Below are 13,333 nucleotides of genomic sequence, written 5' to 3' on the forward strand. Positions count from 1 at the left end.
ATTTACTAAGGACAAATTGTGCCAAGGCAGCTTGATTTCCTTCTTTGACAGGTAGCTGGTCTGGTGGACAAGGGGAATGCAATGGATATAATATACCTGGACTTCAGCCAGGCTTTTGGCGCAGTCCCACAAGACCTTCAGATAAGTAAGCTGGAGAAATGCAGGCTTGGTGGAACTACCATTAAGTGAATACATAATTGGTTAAACAAAGGCAAAGAGAGTAATTACTGATGGAATTATGTCAGATTGGAGGGAGGTGTCAAGTGGGGTTCCACAGGGATCTGGGTATGGTGTTTAACATCCTTATTAATGACCTAGAAATAGAGAGCAGACTGATCACATTATCAGATGACACAAAGCTGGGGGGTGGAGTTGCCAACACTTTGGAGGATGGAGCTAAAATTCTGAGGGATCTTGATAAATTGGAGAACTGGGCTATAGACAACAAGATGAAATTCAACAAAGGCAAATATATGGTGATACACTTTGGGAAGAAAAACCAAACACACAAATACAGAATGGGGGACAACTGGCTTGGCAGCAGCACTGCTGAGATGGATCTGGATCTGGATCTGGGAGTTGTGGTAGATCACAACCTCAGCATGAGTCAGCAATGCGATGCTGTTGCAAAAAAAGCAAAAGCAATTTTTGATTGGATTAACAGAGGCACAGCGTGCAAGTCACGGGAGGTGATTGTACCACTCTACTCGGGACTGGTTAGGCCTCAGCTGGAGAACCGTGTTCAGTTTTAGCCACCAGTGTATAGAAAGGATGTACAGAAACTGGAAAGGATCCCAAGGCAAGTGACAAAGATGATCAAAGAGATCTGAGCATAAGGCTGAAGAAACTGCAGTATGTGTTTAGTTTGGAAAAAAGGAGATTCAGAGGGGACCTGATAGCGGACTTCAAATATGTGCAAGGCTGCCATAAAAAAGATGGAGAAAAGTTGTTTTCTCTTGCCACAGAGGGCAGGACAAGAGGCAATGGGATCAAATTACAGCAAAGCAGATTTAAATTAAATCTCAGGAAAAACTTCCTAACAGTAAGACCAGTAAGTAGGACATTGGAACAAATTGCCTAGGGAAGTCATGGAAGCTCCTTTACTGGAGGTTTTAAAAGAGGCTGGAGCCATCCGCCTTGGATGGTTTATACACAACAAATCTTGCACCTTGGGAGGTGGGCTAGACCTCTGGTCCCTGCTAACTCTGTGGTTCTGTGGTGCTGTAAACAGGAGAGAAAGGGCAGCCATCTTGCTGGCTTCAGCTCCATCATTGAGAGGAATGAGCGATGGTGGCCATTTTCCATGAGACAAATTAAAAAAAGCTCCCCAAAAGCACTAGTGTCATGATGAACACCCATCTCAGAGAGATGTGAATAATAGTGTAAGACAAGGATGTATTTTTTTTTCCAATCAGTGTAAACAAATCTATGCCTATTTTTCCCCAGAGGCTTATTTTTTCCTGTGCCACAATATATCATAGACTCATAGACAATCAGGGTTGGAAGGCACCTCAGGAGGTATCTAGTCCAACCCCCTGCTCAAAGCAGAACCAACCCCAGCTAAATCATCCCAGCCAGGGCTTTGTCAAGCCTGACCTTAAAAACTCCTAAGGAAGGAGATTCCACCACCTCCCTAGGGAACCCATTCCAGTGCTTCATCACCCTCCTAGTGAAATTTTTTTTCCTAATATCCAACCTAAACCTCCCCCACTGCAACTTGAGACCATTACTTCTTGTTCTGTCATCTGCCACCACTGAGAACAGCCAAGCTCCATCCCCTTTGCAACCCCCTTCAGGTAGTTGAAGGCTGCTATCAAATCTGCATCCCCCCTCCATCCCACTCTTCTCTTTTGCAGACTAAGTAAATCCAGTTCCCTCAGCCTCTCTTCGTAAGTCATGTGCCCCAGCCCTCTGATCATTTTCATTGCCCTCCACTGGACTCTCTCCAATTTCTCCACATCCTTTCTGTAGTGTGGGACCCAAAATTGGACACAATACTCCAGATGAGGCCTCACCAATGTCGAATAGAGGGGAATGATCACATCCCTCAAGCTGCTGGCAATGCCCCTACTTATACAGCCCAAAATATCATTAGCCTTCTTGGCAACAAGGGCACACTGCTGACTCATATCCAGCTTCTCATCCACTGTAACCCCTAGCTCCTTTCCTGCAGAATTGCCATTTAGCCAGTCGGTCCCCAGCCTGTAGCGGTCAAGGGATTCTTCCGTCCTAAGTGCAGGACTCCGCACTTGTCCTTGTTGAACCTCATCAGGTTTCTTTTGGCCCAATCCTCCAATTTGTTTAGATCACTCTGGACCCTATCCCTACCAGTGTATCTACCTCTCCCCCCAGCTTAGTGTCATCCACAAATGTGCTGAGGTGCAATCCATCCCATCATCCAGATCATTAATGAAGATATTGAACAAAACTGGCCCCAGGACCGACCCTTGGGGGACTCTGCTTGATACTGGCTGCCAACTAGACAGCGAGCCGTTGAACACTACACATTGAGCTCAATGATCTAGCCAGCTTTCTACCCATCTCATAGTTCATTCATTCAATCCATGCTTTAACTTGCTGGCAAGAATACTGTGAGAGACCATATCAAAAGCTTTCCTAAAGTCAAGGTATATCATGTCCACTGCTTTCCCAATATCTACAGAGCCAGTTATCTCATCATAGAAGGCAATCAGGTTGGTCAGACATGACTTGCCCTTGGTGAATCCATAGTGACTGTTCCTGATCACCTTCCACTCCTCCAAGAGCTTCAAAATGGATTTCGTGAGGACCTGCTCCATGATTTTTCCAGGGACTGAGGTAAGGCTGATCGGTCTATAGTTCCCCAGATTCTCCTTCTTCCATTCGTTAAAGCTGGGCACTATATTTGCCTTTTTCCAATTGTCTGGGACCTCCCCCGATCACCACAAGTTTTCAGAGATAATGGCCAATGGCTCTGTAATCACATCAGCCAACTCCCTCAGCACCTGGGATGCAGTGCATCTGGCCCCATGGACTTGTGCATGTCCAGCTTTCTAAATAGTCCTGAACCTGGTCTTTCACCACTGAGAGCTGCTCACCTCCCCCCCATACTGTGCTGCCCAGAGCAGCAGTCTGGGAGATGACCTGGTCTGTGAAGACTGAGGGGGAAAAAAGCATTGAGTACTTCAGCTTTTTCCACATCCTCGGTCACTAGTTTGCCTCCCCCATTCAGTAAGGGGCCCACACATTCCCTGACCATCTCCTTGTTGCTAACATACCTGTAGAAACCCTTCTTGTTACCCTTCATATCCCTCGTTAGCTGCAACTCCAATTGTGCTTTGGCCTTCCTATTTACACCCCTGCATGCTCGAGCAATATGTTTATACTCCTCCCTAGTCATCTGTCTGGAAGGAACATGTCAGTTAAACTGCTGGTGTAACCCACACTAACAGTGTGTGACTCCGTGTCACATTCTAGTAGCTAGCCCACATACAGAGGTTTGTCTTTGTGTAATGGGTTTGGACTCATCACCGCTGGTGCCTCCTGCTTGTTGCTCCTGGGAATTAGCAACGTCCAGGCCTTGAGAACCTCCTGCAGATGGTGCCTCACCTGTTGTCTGCTCTGCTGTGCTGTTATCTCCACCTTTGTCTCCACTATCTGGACACACATTGCTCTCTGGACCGTGGTGTCCTCCTCAGGACACTGCCCTCTGGCAATGCCCACTACTCCATCCTCCCCGTTTCCAGGGGTTTTATCAGCAGTCCTAGTCCACACTTCCCTTTGTGACCATCTGCCATCCCAAAGTCTAGTCCCTTGCTTCAGAGACAAGACGCAGTCTACCGGCCATGCTCCTTTGTGGCAAGGTGCAGTGTAAAGGGGGGAGGGGAGGACCCAGGGACACCCACTCTTCTGGGTCCCAACCCAGGGACCTTCTAGTGGCAGCCTCTCACTGCCTCTCCTTCACTCCCCTCTTCTGCCTCTGTTTCCTGGGCTGCTTCCCCTTGGCCCTTGCACTTTCTTGGCCCTTTCTTGTCAGGGGGCACAGCTGGCAGGTAACAGACCGGAGCTCTCCCCCTGCTCTCCTGAGCCCACAGCCCTGTAGTACCTGTCCAAGGTGCTACATCTTTACCTCAGGAGCCAGTCCTCCTCCCTTTGCTGGCCAGGTTGAGATTCCCTTTCTGTCCATGCTGCAGCCTTTATATAGGGCTCAGCCTGGCCCTGATTGGCTGCCTCTATCTTGGCCCTGATTGGCTCCCCACAGGCCCTTGCTGATTCACTGCTGGTCTGTACAGCCTCTCTGGCCTGTTCTAACCCTTTTTCTCCTGGAGTGAGGCAGCCACCCCACAAACTTTGCTACTATTTCCATGTTGGGAGGTCTGGTTTGTCAGCTGATGCAATAGAGGCTTATGCTTTTACTTCCAGAGGGTTCAGACCTATTCAAACAGGGGCATGGCTACATCTGGATTTGTTGTCTGTAACCACTAGATCACAATCTGCTTCCAGAACCAGGAACGGAGACCAGGAATCCTGATACCCAGTGTTCCACTGCTGTCTCTCCAATATGTGACTAAGGGTTTGTCTACACTACTGGGAGAGATCATTGTAAGTTAAGCAACTTCAGCTATGTGAATAGCATAGCTGAAGTTGACGTACTTAGATCTTCTTACTGCGGGGTCTTCACCGCAGTAAGTCAACAGCTGACAGTCACCTGTCAGCTCCGCCTGTGCCTCTCACGCTGGTGGAGTACCAGAGTCAATGGAAGAGGGCTCGGTGGTCGATTTATCGTGTCTAGTATAGACACAATAAATTGATCCCCACAGGATTGATCGCTGCCTGTCGATCCAGCGAGTAGTGTAGACAAACCCTAACTCTCTGGTAATGTGTGTATGTCTCTCTATAAGTGCTGGCTCACCTAGAGAGTAACAGCACATTTTCCCCTGCTGGTTACCACTATTGCTGAAGTAGAAATAGTCTTTAATGTGGATCTGAAGATTGTGGGTTCAAACCCTGCTACACATTGTATCAGAGAAATATACAGCTGAAGGGGACCTGGAGAAATTGTCAAGTCCAGCCCTATGCTCTGTGTCAGGACTGAGTAGACCATCCATTGCAGAATCATATTAGTCTTTTCTTAGTCTTTTCTGTAGATGCATTACATCCAAGGCCGGCTCTGACGTTTTTGCTGCCCCAAGCAAAAAAAAAACAGGGCGCAGGTCAACTGGACCCAGAGGCAAAGCAAATAAATAAATAAATAAGTAAAGGCTGGCCGTGCCGCCCTAGGATTGGGCAGAAGCCGCCCCTTAGAATCTGCCGCCCCCAAGCAAGAGCTCGCTCGGCTGGTACCTGGAGCCGGCCTTGATCACATCATTGACTCATATTCAATTTGTGATCCACTGTGACCCCCAGATCCTTTTCAGCAGCATTACCACCTAGCCAGTGATTCCCCATTTTGTAGTTGTGAATGTGATTTTTCCTTCCTTAGTGAAGTACTTTGCACTTCACTGAATTTCATCTTGTTGCATTCAGACCAATTCTCCAATTGGTCAAGGTCAGTTTAAATTTTAAACCTGACCTCCTAAGTTCTTTCAACCCTTCCACCCCGCAGCTTGGTATCATGTGCAAATTACTAGCATACTCTCCAGTCCATTATCCAAGCCCTCCCAATTTGACAGCCAGCAGACCATAGAAAACTACTCTTCCAGCACAGTCTTTCGACTAATTGTGCACCCACCTTATAGCAATTTCATCTAGACCATATTTCCCTAGTTTTCTTATGAGAATGTCATGAGAAACAGTGTCAAAATTCTTACTGAAATCAAGGTGTATCATGTCAGCTGCTTCCCCCCATCCACTAAGTTAGTAACCTGTGAAAGAAGGAAATTAAGTTGGTTTGGCATGATTTGCTCTTGACAAATCCATTATGACTTCCTTAGAATCCTATTATCTTCCAGGTGCTTACAAATAGTGTGTTTAATAATTTGTTGCAATATCTTTCCAGGTATCAAAGTTAGGCTAACCGGTCTATAATTCCCTGGTTCCTCGCTGTTCCCCTTTTAAAAGATATATGCCATGTTTGCCTTTCTTCAGTCTTCCGGGACCTCATCTGGAGTTCTTAGAGATAATTGCTAATGATGTCAAGATTGCTTCCACCAATTCCTAATGTAGGAGAAAAACACACACAAACACACAGGCACACACATACACACACATGCATATAGACTACAGCATCCATTGTCCATGTTTAGCAGATTTTGAAATGCCTGAATTTCCTTCAATCCAGGAGGCATGTGCCAAGTGGGACATGGGTTGCTTTCATTGTTTTTTGCCCCATATTTTACCCTAGATAGAAGAAGGAAAGAAAACAAAGACACAGCAGAGCTTGAGGGCCTTGGGTGTGGAAACAAAGATGTGGGTTTGGAGGACAGAAACAGGGGTAAGAGATACAGGGGAAACAGAGCAAAAGTCTTTCCGAAAGGAATGGAAACAGATTGGAGTGGTTCTTGCTAGCAGGCAGGGAGGCCCTAATGGGAGAGAGGAGGAACTGGGGAGGGGGACAGAAGAAAGGGGTTGCCAGGCAACAGACTAGAATGGAGAAGAAAAGGGGAACAGAAAAATCAGGAACAAACATTGTAACAGAAATGACCAACAAATTGAGCGGTAGGAAGAGAGTCCAGAGACTAGAGGAGGGAAGGGACAACTAAGTAAAAGGGTGAATTATTTAAAAGGGAAGAGAAAAGAAATAGAGGAAGAGGCATGATGGAATTAAAGACAGAAAAGAGAAAGAAAATGGAACTGGAACAAAAAGACTGCATGTCGGGGTGAGAGAGAGAGGGAGACTAAGAAATGGAATCAAGAATATACATGGATGTTCTAATAACTGAGCCTACAAATTTACCCTAATGCTGAGTTCAACTGTGAAAAGTGAGAGAAAGTTCATTAACTGTCACAATAATTTATAACAATGTTGGTGTGGAAAGATTCAAAAGAGAGGCAGAAAGACTGAATTAAGGCAAACAAAAAGGCCTCCTGATAGGACTCAAGGACAGGGTTGTGGATAGGGGGAAAGTGATAGATGTGGTATATTTAGACTTTAGTAAGGCTTTTGAAACAGTCTCTCATGACTTTCTCATTAACAAACTAGGGAAATATGACCTAGATGGGTGCATAACTGGTTGGAAAACCATTCCCAGAGAGTAGTTATCAGTGGTTCACAATCATGCTTGAAAGGCATAATGAGTGGGGTCCCGCAGGGATCAGTTCTGGGTCTGGTTCTGTTCAATATCTTCATCAGTGATTTAGATAATGGCATACAGAGTGCATTTATAAAGTCTGCGGATGATACCAAGCTGGGAGGGGTGGCAAGCGTTTTGAAGGATAGGATTAAAATTCAAAATGATCTGGACAAACTGGAGAAATAGTCTGAAGTAAATAGGATGAAATTCAATAAGGGCAAATTCAAAGTGCTTAACTTAGGAAGGAACAATCAGTTTCACACGTACAAAATGGGAAATGACTGCCTGGGAAGGAGCACTGTGGAAAGGGATCTAGGGGTCATAATGGATCACAAGCTAAATATGAGTCAACAGTGTAACGTTGTTACAAAAAAAGAGAACATCATTCTGGGAGTGTTGTAAGCAAGACACGAGAAGTAATTCTTCTGCTCTGCTCCACGCTGATTAGGCCTCAACTGTAGTATTGTGTCCAGTCCTGGGCGCCACATTTCAGGAAATGTGGACAAATTGGAGAGAGTCCAGAGAAGAGCAACAAAAATTATTAAAGATCTAGAAAACATGACCTGTGAGGGAAGATTGAAAAAAATGGGTTTGTTTAGTCTGGAAAAGAGAAGACAGAGGGGAGATGATAACAGTTTTCAAATACCTAAAAGGTTGTACAAGGGGGAGGGAGAACAATTATTGTTTTTAACCTCTGAGGATAGGACAAGAAGCAGTGGGCTTAAATTGCACCAAGGGAGGTTTAGGTTGGACATTAGGAAAAACTTCCTATCTCTCAGGGTGGTGAAGCACTGTAATAAATTGCCTCGGAAGGTTATGAAATCTCCATCATTGGAGAGTTTTAAGAACAAGTTAGACAAACACCTGTCAGAGATGGTCTAGATGGTGCTTGGTCCTGCAGAGAACTGGACTAGATGACCTCTTGAGGTCCCTTCCAGTCCTATGATTCTATGATTAAGATCATGTCTGGTAAATAACAGAAGTGTGGAACCAGAGATCAGTGAACTAAAATTGGTGTGTCAGAAATTAGGCTTAATTGGTAGACAAAATAAAGGGGTGGGGGCTGAGCTATTCCACCTAACACTCCCTTTCGGGGTTCTTTTAAAAAACAGAGACTTCTGGCTACTGTGTCACTGACTGGCTGAAAAATTGGCTACTGGAGTGAGCCTCACCATCATGGCTGCCACCCCCATAATCTCCCGGGACCCTCATCATCTGAATTCTGAGAGAAGCCCGGACCAGAGGGGGCCAGAGAGAGGGGGCCCTGATAACATCACCACCTCTACTGGTCAACTAAATCCCAGCCACCAACTGGGATGTGAAACTGTGTCACACCCCCATCCTCCTTTTTCTTTCCCACTTTATTTCTTCTCTTTCCTAGCCCTCTCCTTTTTCCGTCTGCCTGATATGAGTCTGGCTTAGCCGACCAAGGCTGCATATTTTGCACCATGGCTGTTAGCCTATTACTAAAAACCAACTAAAAGCAATGTCCCACACAACCCAGTGAGCGCTGGCACAAGTTTGCCAGGTCTTGGAATGGGTGGTGAGACCATGTGCTTTGCCTGTTTTCCACAGTGAGACTGCAAGTGACAGTCAACACCAGAGTGGAACCTGGATTTACTGTCTTTGCTCTTCCTTTCTCTCCCCGTTCTGTCTGTTCATCTCCTTTTGTTTGAAAGGAAGCAGGATCCGACTTTAATGCAGCAACAACAGCTCCAGCCCAGCTCAACTAACTACTTTTCTTTTCCCCAAAAGGACAATTACCATCTTTCATACCATCTAAGAGACTGTCAGACAAGGAGGGTTCTTTCCAAAAGCTCTGTACAGCTAAAGGGAACGGGAACAAGGGTCGTGGTTGAAATGAGCCTTACTTGCTAGTTCACATTTCCAAGGCTTTAACTGGTTTTTTCTTTCTTTTCTAAACCTTTAATAAAATGTTTCGAGGTTGCAATGGAGGGTTTGCCATGGCATGGAGCAGGCGGAGCTCTCTGGATACCAAACTCCAAACTTTGTTTAAATCTGCTCAGGACTGGACAGTTTCAGGGCGATGTTAACCCCTTTGACTCTTTGGGCCCATATATTCCATTTAACCTAATAAACAGTGGACAGAGCAAAAAGGTGACACAACTAACGATGAGATTTTTAAAGTGTATTTAAATGTCTACCCTTTATTGTATACCCTGGCAGAAAAGGAGACATCAAGAGGACGGGACAGGCCAGCCGCAGTCCCATGAGGTGAGTGCCTTAGAAATTTTAGTACTAGTGTATCATTGTACTGGGCTTTGGGACAGGGTGGGGATACCAGCACTGTAATGTTTGAGCCCTGGGAAATCTCAGACCATGCCAATAAATCGAGATTCAGAAACGTATTTGCATGAGGGTTAATGTACTCTGGTAAAAGTGACAGATATAATCTATATTTTTAAAATCATGTCTGCAGAGGAGGAAAATCAAAACGATGTAGTTCAGGGAGTGTCTGTAGAAGAAAAACACACCGAGATGGAAGAACTGGTACAGAAACTCACTGAAACGGGACTGAGTACCCACCACTGGCTGCCAAAACTACAAGATAAACTTGGGGTGACGTCTCCACAAGCTTTAGAACACCTGAGATATGACGACTTCCTAAAACTAGAGTGACGTACAGTACCCATGGGAAAAGCAGGCATTAAGAAAGCTATGTAACCTGACAGACAGCAAGACTGCAATGAAGCAGCCGCAGGGGAAGCACTTGGAGATGCGGAAGAAGCAGGCTAAATTGAAACTGCAGGAATTAAAAGAAATGCAGAAGAAAGGCAGGAGCCACCATGAGGAAGCTGTGAGAAAGAAAGAGGAGGAGCTGCAGGGAGCTATGGGCATAGCCCCAGAGTATTGATCTCCCTCTCAGAAAACTTTCATGGAGAATATGCACAAGCAATTAAGCCTCCCAGAGGAGTCGGTGTCCCTGAGTGAGAATCTCCCTGACAAGGAAGTTTTGAGACGGGCCTCGGGAGGGCTGGCCCTGCAGGGCATTTACCAGACCAACAAACTCATGGAGATGGTGGAGAAGCGAGAGCAGCTCATAGACATCCCAGAAGGGTTCGAGCTCTTTGGTCCAGAGCAAGGGCCCCTGTTTGAGAAGAAGAAGTTTTCATCTTCTGCAGTAGAATCCACATTCACCAGGACCATGGAAAAGCTGGGCTTCAGCATTAGTGCCACAGGCAAAGGTGGATTTGGGGGGTTTAGTGCTGAAACCAGCTCAGATTACAGCACATCTAAAGACACCCACAGGTCCTGCTCAGAACATACCTTCCTTTGTATCACCCAGTACAACTACATCCCACTGGCCTCATGCTACTTCCCCAAGGATCAGCTTCGACTTTCCAGTGAAGCGCTGCAAGAATTAAAAGAAATCGAGATGCTTTTGAGTCACACTCCAGAGCCGGACAAGCTTACCATTCTGAAGAGCAGGGGCAGGCAATTCTTCAAGAGATTCGGGTCTCATGTAAACTAGGGCCTCCTTCACTTGGGTGGGATATTTTGGTGGAAAGCGTCTTCTGAGAGATTCCAGGCAGAGCAGCTGGACGAGGTGAAGAAACAAACATCTGATGCACTCAGCTCCTATGTTGGGGGCAGCCATGGTGGCTTGGTTGTCATGCTGCAGGAAGTGTTAATGTATCAAAATCAGATTCCAAAACATCCTTTCAAGGCACTAATACAAAAACCTTCCAACCAGAGATTCAGCTGTTTGTGACCAAGACAGGCGGCCCACCTGGAGTGGATTCACTCACAGCATGGAAATCTGGGCTACTGGCCAGTAACAAAACCTGGTCTGTTATTGACAGAGGCTCTCAGCTGATTCCAGTGTGGGACATAATCCTGTCCAATCACAGACACGATTTTAATGATGTTTATCAAATGGGCAGCAATCTCACAAGGGCCTATGAAGCCCTAACAAAGCTCAGTGCAAGTATATTGGTTGGGGAGGAATTAGTCAGTGCAGTGGATGAGGCTAGATCATTCTTAGAGGAAAAGAAGACCTGGGAAGTTATTGGGGATGAAGAGCAGCTGGTGACTTTACTCAGTTTCAAAGACAAGCTAAACGAAAAAACAAAACACACCAGGACCTGGATCAACATCTGCCTGTCTGATAAAGTTCTTCTGGATTTCCTGGAAAACACAGTTTTACTATGCAAAGATTTACCTGCACAAAAGACCATGCCCACCAAATCTCTGCTGCGCTGCCTTCTGGACCCTCATGTCTATTCAGTTAAGAATTAAGAATTTCCCCAAATCTTCCTCCATTATGCAGTGGATCTTTCATGCTGAAGAAAAGCCACAAAAATCTATCCGTGTTTTTGAATCTGCTGATTTCATTCAAGTCCTACAGGAAATGAAGAATTACATACAGGCTGTTACCTATGGGCCTAACTCCTCCCCAGCAGCAGTGAAGGAAGGCCAGTTTGGATGTGAGTTTAGCTTTGTGTTCCTTGCGGAAGGCTCTACAGGGCCGAGAGCAGATAGACATAGAACTGTTATTACTCTCCATTGCAGCCAGTGCAGGATACCGTGTGGACAGTAACACTTTTCAGTATCTCCTCGGGTGCCCAGAAATTAACTTCATGTTACAGGAAATGCAAAAAGCACATGAGAGATATTTGATTCTTAGGGATCAGGATGTTTCCAGAGCTCAGGCTTTCCTGCTGTTGACAGGTCTGACAGTGACAGCAGCTGAATTCAAAGACGTGTCTCCAGAGGAGAAGAACAAGCATTTGACTTATGAAACATCACATGGGAAACTCACTGTCCAGTGAAGTTATTAACATCCTTAAAAAGCAGAATGAATGCAGTGACTGGGAAGTTTTAGAAAGAAACTTGAATTCCCTCATAAAGGGGGTCTGTGAAGACACAAATGAGAATCTGCAGACACAGGATATGACAAAAGAAGTAGAAAATGTTTGTCAAAGAGCTGAACCAGTAGAATTACCAAAAACAGAGCTGAAAGAAGTGCAGTCCACTAATGCTAAGACACACAGCTCTAGTGAAACTCTAGAGTATCTAAGTTTGATCAAGCGTCTTGGACTTGAAAACTACCACCCAAGGAAAATGGCAAAAGCTGATTTCCATGTAATCAACCAGACTACTTTTCAAAATAACCAGCCCAGAACTGAGAATGAGCTGCCGCTTTATTTTTTTTGCAAAAGCTGTTGATGCTGGACTATCGTGTAAGGTGTCTGGTTTGCAGGGACGACAGCAAAACCAAAGGTACAAATACACCGAACACCACAGCCAATATGAACGAATCTTTAGATATTTTAGATGATCTTTTTAATAATGTCAATGAAGAAGTTAGTGAATCTGCTACAAGTCAGAAACGTGTGTACCCTATGGACATCCAGATGGCAATTTTTCACTGTGCAGATGACTTCACAAGACAATATCTTTCAGCAAAACTATCTCTATGTCCATTTGCACTCCCACTTCTGGTGCCAAATCCCTGTACCTCCCAAATAGAATTCCCTCTTTGGTCCTTTTGCCAAATTAAGAAGAAATGGACTAGTCATGAGAAATATGATGTGGAGTGTCATGGTACAATTCCCCACTCTGAACCTTAGCGTTCAAAAGATGGGGTATCAGCATGAATTCCTCTAAGCTAATTACCAGCTTAGAACCTGTAGTGCTGCCACCAACCAGGAATTCCAGTGTCTGGTACACTCTGGTCCCCCCAAAACCTTGCCCGGGGACCCCCAAGAGCCAGACCCTCTGGATCTTAACACAAGGACAGTAAACCCTTTCCCCCACCATTGCCTCTCCCAGGCTTCCCCTCCCTGGGTTACCCTGGAAGATCACTATGATTCAAACTCCTTGAATCACAGAACAGAGAGGACAATTCACCTTCCTCCATCCTTGTCTTTCCCCCTCCCAGACTCTCCCTGAGAGAGACAGTAATCCTGACACAGAGAGAAATTAGCCTCTCTCCCCCTTCCCTCCTTTCTCCCCACCAATTCCCTGGTGGATCCAGACCCCGTCCCCTGGGGTCTTACACCAGAATAAAGAAAACAATCAGGTTCTTAAACAAGAAACTTTTAATTAAAGAGAGAAAAACAGTAAAAATTATCTTTGTAAATTTAAAATGGAATAGG

General features: G+C 45.4%; 1 pseudogene; it reads left to right on the top strand.

Moving 5' to 3' along the window:
• The first annotated feature begins 9,710 nt into the window (after positions 1-9,710).
• Positions 9,711-13,333, top strand: part of LOC116835637 (interferon-induced very large GTPase 1-like) — an 8,312-nt pseudogene continuing 4,689 nt past the window's right edge.

The sequence above is a fragment of the Chelonoidis abingdonii genome, chromosome 3, assembly GCF_003597395.2.
Source record: "Chelonoidis abingdonii isolate Lonesome George chromosome 3, CheloAbing_2.0, whole genome shotgun sequence".
NCBI lineage: Eukaryota > Metazoa > Chordata > Testudines > Testudinidae > Chelonoidis > Chelonoidis abingdonii.